Below are 8,427 nucleotides of genomic sequence, written 5' to 3'. Positions count from 1 at the left end.
CTGAGATCTGCCATTTCTGGGCACTCAAAATAAAAACTGAAGACAGCCCAGGCGATCCCATTTACCTGTCCTTGGATCTAATGGGAGTCCCTCTGACCACTCTAGGGGAACCTGTCACTACTAACAAGGAGAATTGACTGGGGCTTCTACCACAAAAAACAAGCAGGTGGAGGCACAATCCTTCCCTGCCAGGCTTAAGACTGCATATTAAGGGCTATATAGTGTGACATTGGAAGGATATCCAATGTCCTTTTTGTGTGTGTGTGATATATCCAATATCTCACAGTATCACACTATATACGTGGAAGGATAGAAACATGTATCAACAGAACAGAATGCAGGACCCAGAAATAGACCCTCACAAAAATTCTCAACTGATTTTTGACAAAATGAAAAAGCAATTTAATTAAAAAAAATCTTTTTCAACAAATGGTTCTGGAGCAATTCAGTATCAATATGCATTCATGAGTGTTGCCTTTAACCTCATACCTTACATAAAAATTAATTCAAAATGGATCATAAACTTCCAAGAAAATGTAAAACTATAAAACCTAAAAAAAAAAGTAAGAGAAAAATATCCAGGATCTTGGGCTAGACGAGTTCTTAGATGTGACATAAAAACATGATACATAAATAAATCAATAAATTGGATCACATCAAAATTAAAAATTACCCTGAGAAACCCCAAATGAAGAGGATAAAAGACAAACTCCAGGACAACTTATACTTTCTTTAAGAACTAAACATGCACCTACCACATGACCTAGCAATTGCATGACTGGACATTTATTTCAGAGAAATGAACAGTTATACTTGCAGAAAAACATGTACATAATTGTGCATAACAGTTTTATTCATAATAACCAAACCTGGAAACAGCCCAGATGTTCTTCAGTGGATGAATCATCTCTTAACACTATGATATTACAATAGATTGATGTGCTTTATTTATAGTTTAACTAGTGATGTTTTCTTACATAGATTTCTGTAAATATTCCCTTCCCTCAGATTGCTGAACTATTCTGGGTGGCATGCTTTCAGCAAGGTTTCCTATTGCTGGATGGTTAGGAAGTATTTTTCTGTTATTGCAAAAGTTTTCTCACCCTTCATTCCTTATTTTGCTTATTTTTGTATCCAGAGCACTTCTAGAAGAGAGTGAAGTTTCAATTCAAATAGACAAGATTTTAATTATATTCAATCAAATGAAACATTGTAATTCATTTCCCTTTTAATTCATGCTTTCTCTACAGTAATTAAATATATATTCTTTTGTTTTGAACAGATGTTTTGAGCCTACCAATGGTTATCATCAGAAATACATAATAGTTTTTCCAAGCTATTTTGATTTATATCATTACCAATGTCAATTAAAACAAATACACATCATTGGCCAGGTATGGTGGCTCATGCCTGTAATCCCAGCACTTTGGGAAGCCGAGGCAGGTGGATCACCTGAGGTCAGGAGTTTGAGACCAGCCTGGCCAATGTGGTGAAACCCTTTCCTTACTAAAAATACAAAAATTAGCCAGGCGTGGTGGCACGCACCTATATTCCCAGCTACTTGGGAGGCTGAGGCAGAAGAATCGCTTGAACCCCAGAGGCGGAGGTTGCAATGAGCCGATATTGCACCACTGCACTCCAGCCTGGGCAACAGAGTGAGACTCTGTCTCAAAAAACAAACAAACAAACAAACAAAAAAACCCAAAAGACAAATACACATCATTATAGCTACTACCCAAACTAGAAACTTGCTTTCAATAATTAGAGTATAATTTAGTGAGTATATAAAAACATTTTCAAATAACTTCAATTTTGTTCTTCATATGCAAATGCTTACAGGGGCAGTTTATATGAAATATAAAATATTATTTGTATATTTACATAATTATCCATTGGGAGATTCATTGTTTAAAAGCAAAGTGTTTCTAGGGCATTATTTGAAAATTTTTTCTTTTAAGTTTGCTGATATTTACCTTTTTAAAGTATTAATTTGTTTAAATTTGCTAAATAGAGTTGTTTAGAAAGGGTTTTTATTTAACCATTTATTGATGGCCTAATGTATTTTAAGCTCTAGAGTTAATGAAGATAGTGGACTTACCGTGCAAAAAGTTGAAGTCACTAGATTATGTTCACACAATAGAGTTAGGACTAAAAGTTTAGGCTCCTGTTAGTTATACTATTATTTCCACCACACTGCACTAGTCTTCAGAACTTTTTCTAACACTTATTTAAAAATTAAACTAATTCAAATTGTTGCAGTTATTCCAAATTCCAAATCAAAGCCCACATTAAAAAGTTTTATTTATATGTTTCCACATAAAAGAGTCATAGGCCAAGCACGGTGGCTCATACCTGTAATCCTAGCACTTTGGGAGGCCGAGGTGGGCAGATCACGAGATCAGGAGATCAAGACCATCCTGGCCAACATGGTGAAATCCTGTCGCTAATGAATATACAAAAATTAGCTGGTCATGGTGGCGCATGCCTGTAGTCCCAGCTACTCGGGAGGCTGAGGCAGGAGAATTGCTTGAACCTGGAAAGCAGAGGCTGTGGTGAGCCACTGCACTCTAGCCTGGCAACAGAGTGAGACACCATCTCAAAAAAAAAAAAAAAAAAAGAAAGAAAGTCATGGTTACTTTTACACTAATAATTGAATTATTTTGGTAAAAATGTTTCTAGAAGGCATTATCATATGAGTTTTCTTTTGCACATCTATAAATAAGGGGAAAATATGGGTTGTAGACTATTTATATTTTCTTTCTTTACATGCACAGTTACTGCAGACTAGTCCTATTTCTGGAGAACAAGGACTAGTCTTCAGGCATAGCATATTAGGCAATAAACATTCTGTCTGGATATATGCACATCCTATATTGAGGGAGAGCTAGTTGTAGTCTCCCTTTGTCTCTATGCCACTCTTTTCTTACTCACAAACATGTTGGATAGCTGTAAAGTTCCTCTGGTCCAATGGTGCTCTTGGGTATCACTCCACTACCTCCTTCTAAAGTTTAGCAGGGTATTTGAATGCAAAATCTGGTATCTTCATCCCATGAACTAAAAGCTTGAGTTAAAAAGAAAGGAAAATGTTTTTTGATGTTAATGCAAATATTATCTTACTCTCCATCATTCTAATTCCACCAGCCACTAGTTGGTTTTTAAGACCAGGGCAACTTGCATATTGCTACACTTAATTTTACCTGTCAGAATTACTTAATTAATATGTTATTCGCAATGAATACAATTAATTTATAAGACAAGTAATGAGAAATTCTAAAAAACTGTTTGCATTGTTCTATGGCATATTTTGGTATCTTTGCAAGTCAACCATTTGGTTAGAAATCTTTTTTTTATTAGATTTGTTAACTCTCTCTCTTTATATCACAAGTCTTCTATGTTTTAAGATATGTGTCATAAATTATATTAGCTATCCTCCACTTTGCTGGTTTTAAATTTACTCTGTGGATACTTAGTCTTTTAAATGTTCTAGAAAATCATCATTCTTCATTTTATTTTGTTGGAGGTAAAATTCATTTAATGAAATAAGAGTAACTTTCAAAGCAGAATGATTTTCTTTGTTAATCCTACTTGTCCAATTTTGCTAACAATAGCAAGAGGTTGGAACTTCCTGTAAGCAAAATAATAAAAATAAGAAAAAATGCCAACCAGAAAAATAATTTGAAGTTTAACAATCCTCCATCAAGGTATAAAAATTAAAGATAAAAAAGAGAATTGTTTTGGCTGTGACAGACACTCTCATGACCTCAGTGTTGTTCAATGGACCAAAATGTAATCTCTCCAATTAATATGAAAACAGATTACTTTTAAGATATTTTTCCCAGTTATAAAGATAGTTAATGTGCCCTTTATCTTCAGGAAATATTAGAAACACAAAGGAAAAGATTTCAAAGAAATTGTGCTGAAAATAATTTTGTGATATTCTGCATGGCAGTATTGTCAGTACAAACTAAACATCATCAAGTTGTATTAGATCTAAGCAAAAATGCTTTTAAGGAGAATATTTGTTTCTATGTACAAACATAAGTATCATTTGCCTATACACACTTTGTTTATGTGCATTATAGACAATGACATTATCCCACTCTGCAATAAGCAGAGTGGTAGTATCCAAATTGCAGTTTCAGCCACTACCAATTATCATTTAGCGTTAGAATGACAAATTAAATCATACCAAGAATAATTTAATATGAAGGGTATTACAAGTTCAGTGAAGAATAAATTGTGTTAGTGAATAAATACTATATAATGGTGAATTAATGTAATCATATCAGTTTGAGATTTTTTTATTAAAAGTTTATTTTCATTAAGAAAAATTACGAAGCAATACAACAAATGATAATTCAATCATAATTACATAAGAAAAGTAATGACATAAGAAGCACGATTTAAAAAATATATTGTGTAGTTTTAAATTTACTTCATAAGCCATTTGTTTAGTTTTATCACAACTAGATATTTATTTGTTATTAGTTTTTTAACTTTTAAGTTCAGGGGTACATGTGCAGGTCTGTTATGTAGGTAAACTCATGTCACAGGGGTTTGGTGTGCAGATTATTTCATTATCTAGGCACTAAGCCTAATAACCAATAGTTACTTTTTCTGACCCTCTCCCTCCTCCCACCCTTCACCCTCAAATAGGCCCCATTGTCTGTTGTTCCCCTCTTTGTTTCCATGTGTTCTCTTAATTTAGCTTCCACTTATAAATGAGAAACACAATATTTGGTTTTCTGTTCCTGCATTAGTTTGCTGAAGATAATGACTTCCAGCTCCATCCATGCCCCTGCAAAGGATATAATCTCATTCTTTTTTTATGGCTGCATAGTATTCCATGGTGTATATGTACCACATTTTCTTTATACTGTCTACCATGGATGGGCATTTAGGTTGATTCCATGTCTTTGCTATTGTGAATAGTGCTGCAATGAACATATGTGTGCACGTGTATTTATGGAAGCATGATTTATATTCCTTTGGGCATATACCCAGCAATGGGATTGCTGGGTCAAATGGTAGTTTTGTTTTAGTTACTTGAGGAATTGCCACACTGCCTTTCACAATGGTTGAACTAATTTACACTCCAATCAGCAGTATATAAGTGTTCCCTTTGCTCTGCAACCTCGTCCCATCTGTTGTTTTTTTGGAGTTTTTAAAGATAGCCATTCTGATTGGTGTGAGATGGTATCTCATTGTGGTTTTGATTTGCATTTCTCTAATGATCAGGGATTTGAGCCTTTTTTCATACGCTTGTTGGCTGCATGTATGTCTTCTTTTGAAAAATATCTGTTCTTGTCCTTTGTCCACTTTTTAATGGGGTTGTTTAATGGGGTTATCTTGTAAATTTGTTTAACTTAATTCTAGATGCTGGATATTAGACTTTTGTCAGATGAATAATTTGTAAATATTTTCTCCTATTCTGTGGGTTGTCTGTTTAGTCTGTCAATATATATGTATTTTTTTCTATGCAGAAGCTCTTTAGTTTAATTAGATCCCATTTGCCAATTTTTGTTTTTGTTGCGATTGCTTTTGGCATGTTCATCATGAAATCTTTGCCTGTTCCTATGTCCAGAATGGTATTGCCTGAATTATCTTTTTTTTTTTTTGAGACAGAGTTTTGCTTTTGTTGCCCAGGCTGGAGTGCAGTGGCATGATCTTGGCTCACTGCAACCTCCGCCTTCCGGTTTCAAGCGATTCCCTACCTCAACCTCCCGAATAGCTGGGAATACAGGTGTCAGCCACCATGCCCGGATAATTTTTATATTTTTAGTAGAGATGGTTTTTCACCATGTTGGCAAGGCTGATATCAACTCCTGACATCGTGATCTGCCTGCCTTGGCCTCCCAAAGTGCTGGAACCACAGGTATGAGCCACTGCCCCTGGTCAGCCCTGGTTATCTTTTAGTGTTTTTGTAGTTTTGAGTTTTACATTGAAATCTTTAATCTATCTTGAGTTGATTTTTGTATATGTATATACTTTGTATATGGTGTAAGGAAGGAGTCTAGTTTCCATTTTCTGCATATGGCTAGCTAATTATTCCAGCACCATTTATTGAATAAGAAGTTCTTTCCCCATTGTTTGCTTTTGACAGCTTTGTTGAAGATCAGTTAACAACCAAATATTTCGGTGGCACAAATGTATTCAAGTTTAAACCATATAGTTTCTTTGTCATGTAGAAAATTATATTTCTATAGCTAGTCTAGATTTTCAGATTTCAGTAATTTTGAGTCTTGGTTGATCTTCACATTTATATCATTGAAATGTAGCTTTTTCATAATTCATTTAGTTCCTGGAATCCCCTGACTACTTGCCGTTTTCTGAATGTTTATGCTTTCTGTCCCTTTCTGTGGGAAATGTATGTTACTGTTGTGTCTTAACTTGAATCTCTCCTGGCTCAATCTTCTTCTTAGGCTGTTTTAAAGTAATTGTAGTATCCCTTTACCATCAATGCCACATTGCAATGCCTTATTTATTTCTGTTTAACTTCTAGACTGAGCTGTATAGATTACACCAATGTAATAAGAACTGGCACATAGTGATAACTCCAGAAATGCTTGTAGAATGACTTCCAATGCGAAATAAATATTTCAGAATATTGCAGAACTTACTTATTTTTTTAAAAGTCCAGTAAGATATTTCAGTCCTACAAATATATATATGGAGATAGAAATAAAAGAATATAATGCAGCTATGTGCCAGGCAAGGAGCCAGCGGCTTTGGATATAATGCCAGAGAGAAATGCATGGATAATTCTAAACTCCTTTGTTAAACAAAGAGATTCATGGCCAATAATTTCAGTGTAATTAAGGAATATCATCCCCTTCTTAACCATATTCTTACAGTCTAATCTCTAAAATCCACATCCATGTCTGTAAGGTTAAAGGCAAAAATAAAATCATTATGATGTCAGAAACATGCAAATAAATTAGTTTTTGGATAATCTGTATGTGTTGAAAAGGATTTATTGTCCTATGTTAATACTTGAAACTCTCTTCTCCTCATATATGCTACATAATGAATATAATATGTAATACATGTGCTCCTGATGATAAAGTGCTGATGTATAGTCACCAAAAAATGTAGAGGAAGGCCAGAATATCCAGAGAGCAATGGCCTTGGCTCCCACTCACAGCTCTGTACAAGAGAGCCAATGTTGACTATGTATTCCTTATTTCTGCTATTGTTATGTCTGTATAGGTTTGTGATCCTCACACTTCTTATCCTACATCAGATTTTAAATTCTTAGAGAAAGGCAGGTCATATTTTTTCTTGCTTTTGTCAATTTCAGTAATTTTGATTACATACAAAGGTGAAGGCTTTTGACTCACAATTAGTAGTTATAATTGACTTTTCTATTTTTACTGATCTTGGTCAGCAGCATGTTAACATGTACAAACATATATACACAGTGCCTTTCCATGTAAACTATGAAACCCAAGAACAAACCAACGTGTGTAACTCATGAGCTATAGAAGTTATAATCTGGATGGGGCTTATTTAGCAGGGTACACTAACCAGGGAAACTAAATAGCTCTTATTCTAGTGATAGCAATCCTTCAAGAAAAATTAATAAATTACTCATTCTTACATGTTTATGCTAATGTTTACAACCATTAAGAGTATAGGACAATCTTATAGTGGTGTAGCAATAAGTATTTAAAATTATACAATTAACAAGAATTAGAAGAAAAATATTCAACATTCTAATTTTCTTTCAGTTTTGCTTAAAGATCAATTAACCTCCGTAGTTGGTTAATATATTTTTCTCTTCAAACTTTATCATTAATATATCTGAGTTAAAGAGCAAATAAAACAGTGTGGTAACGTGACCAAAGGCTAAGATATGTTCCTGGCATTTAGCACATTTCCTATTCAATGCATGTGTGAATATCTTCTGAAAGAAGTACAGAGAAAGCCAGATCTTCATATGAGGTCTGTACCATAATGAAGCACATCTGCTGATTTCCAGTAGGTTTTTCCAGTAGGTTTTTTCAGTATATTCTTTAGATTCTCTGGCAAAACATAGTTATAGAAGCCTGAATGATGATTTCCCATTGAAACCACATCCTAGTGGTTACAGTGATGACAGTTTTTTGCCTCTCCTAGACCTATGTTAGGCAGCAGTTGAAAAATGGAAAAAAACAGGGGGATGTACGTATGAATGCACTACTTTTATAAAAAAGGCTACACATGATTTTCCAAATGGATTTTTCATAGAGCATGAAATTATATAAAAGCTGCTTTCAAATTGTTTGAAATTATTATTTGAGCTCAGATGCCAACTCAACAGATTATACTTTGAAAAAACAATTATTTGTGCCTTAATTACTTACTTACTTTGGAACTGATTATTGTGATTTAGGATTTCACAAATAGGATTTATTTTAGATGAAAATAGTCTCTAAATTGTAACTG

This window comes from Rhinopithecus roxellana, chromosome 1 (assembly GCF_007565055.1).
Source record: "Rhinopithecus roxellana isolate Shanxi Qingling chromosome 1, ASM756505v1, whole genome shotgun sequence".
NCBI classification, from domain to species: Eukaryota; Metazoa; Chordata; class Mammalia; order Primates; family Cercopithecidae; genus Rhinopithecus; species Rhinopithecus roxellana.
The sequence above is the reverse complement of the archived record's forward strand: the minus strand, read 5'-3'. Positions refer to the sequence as shown.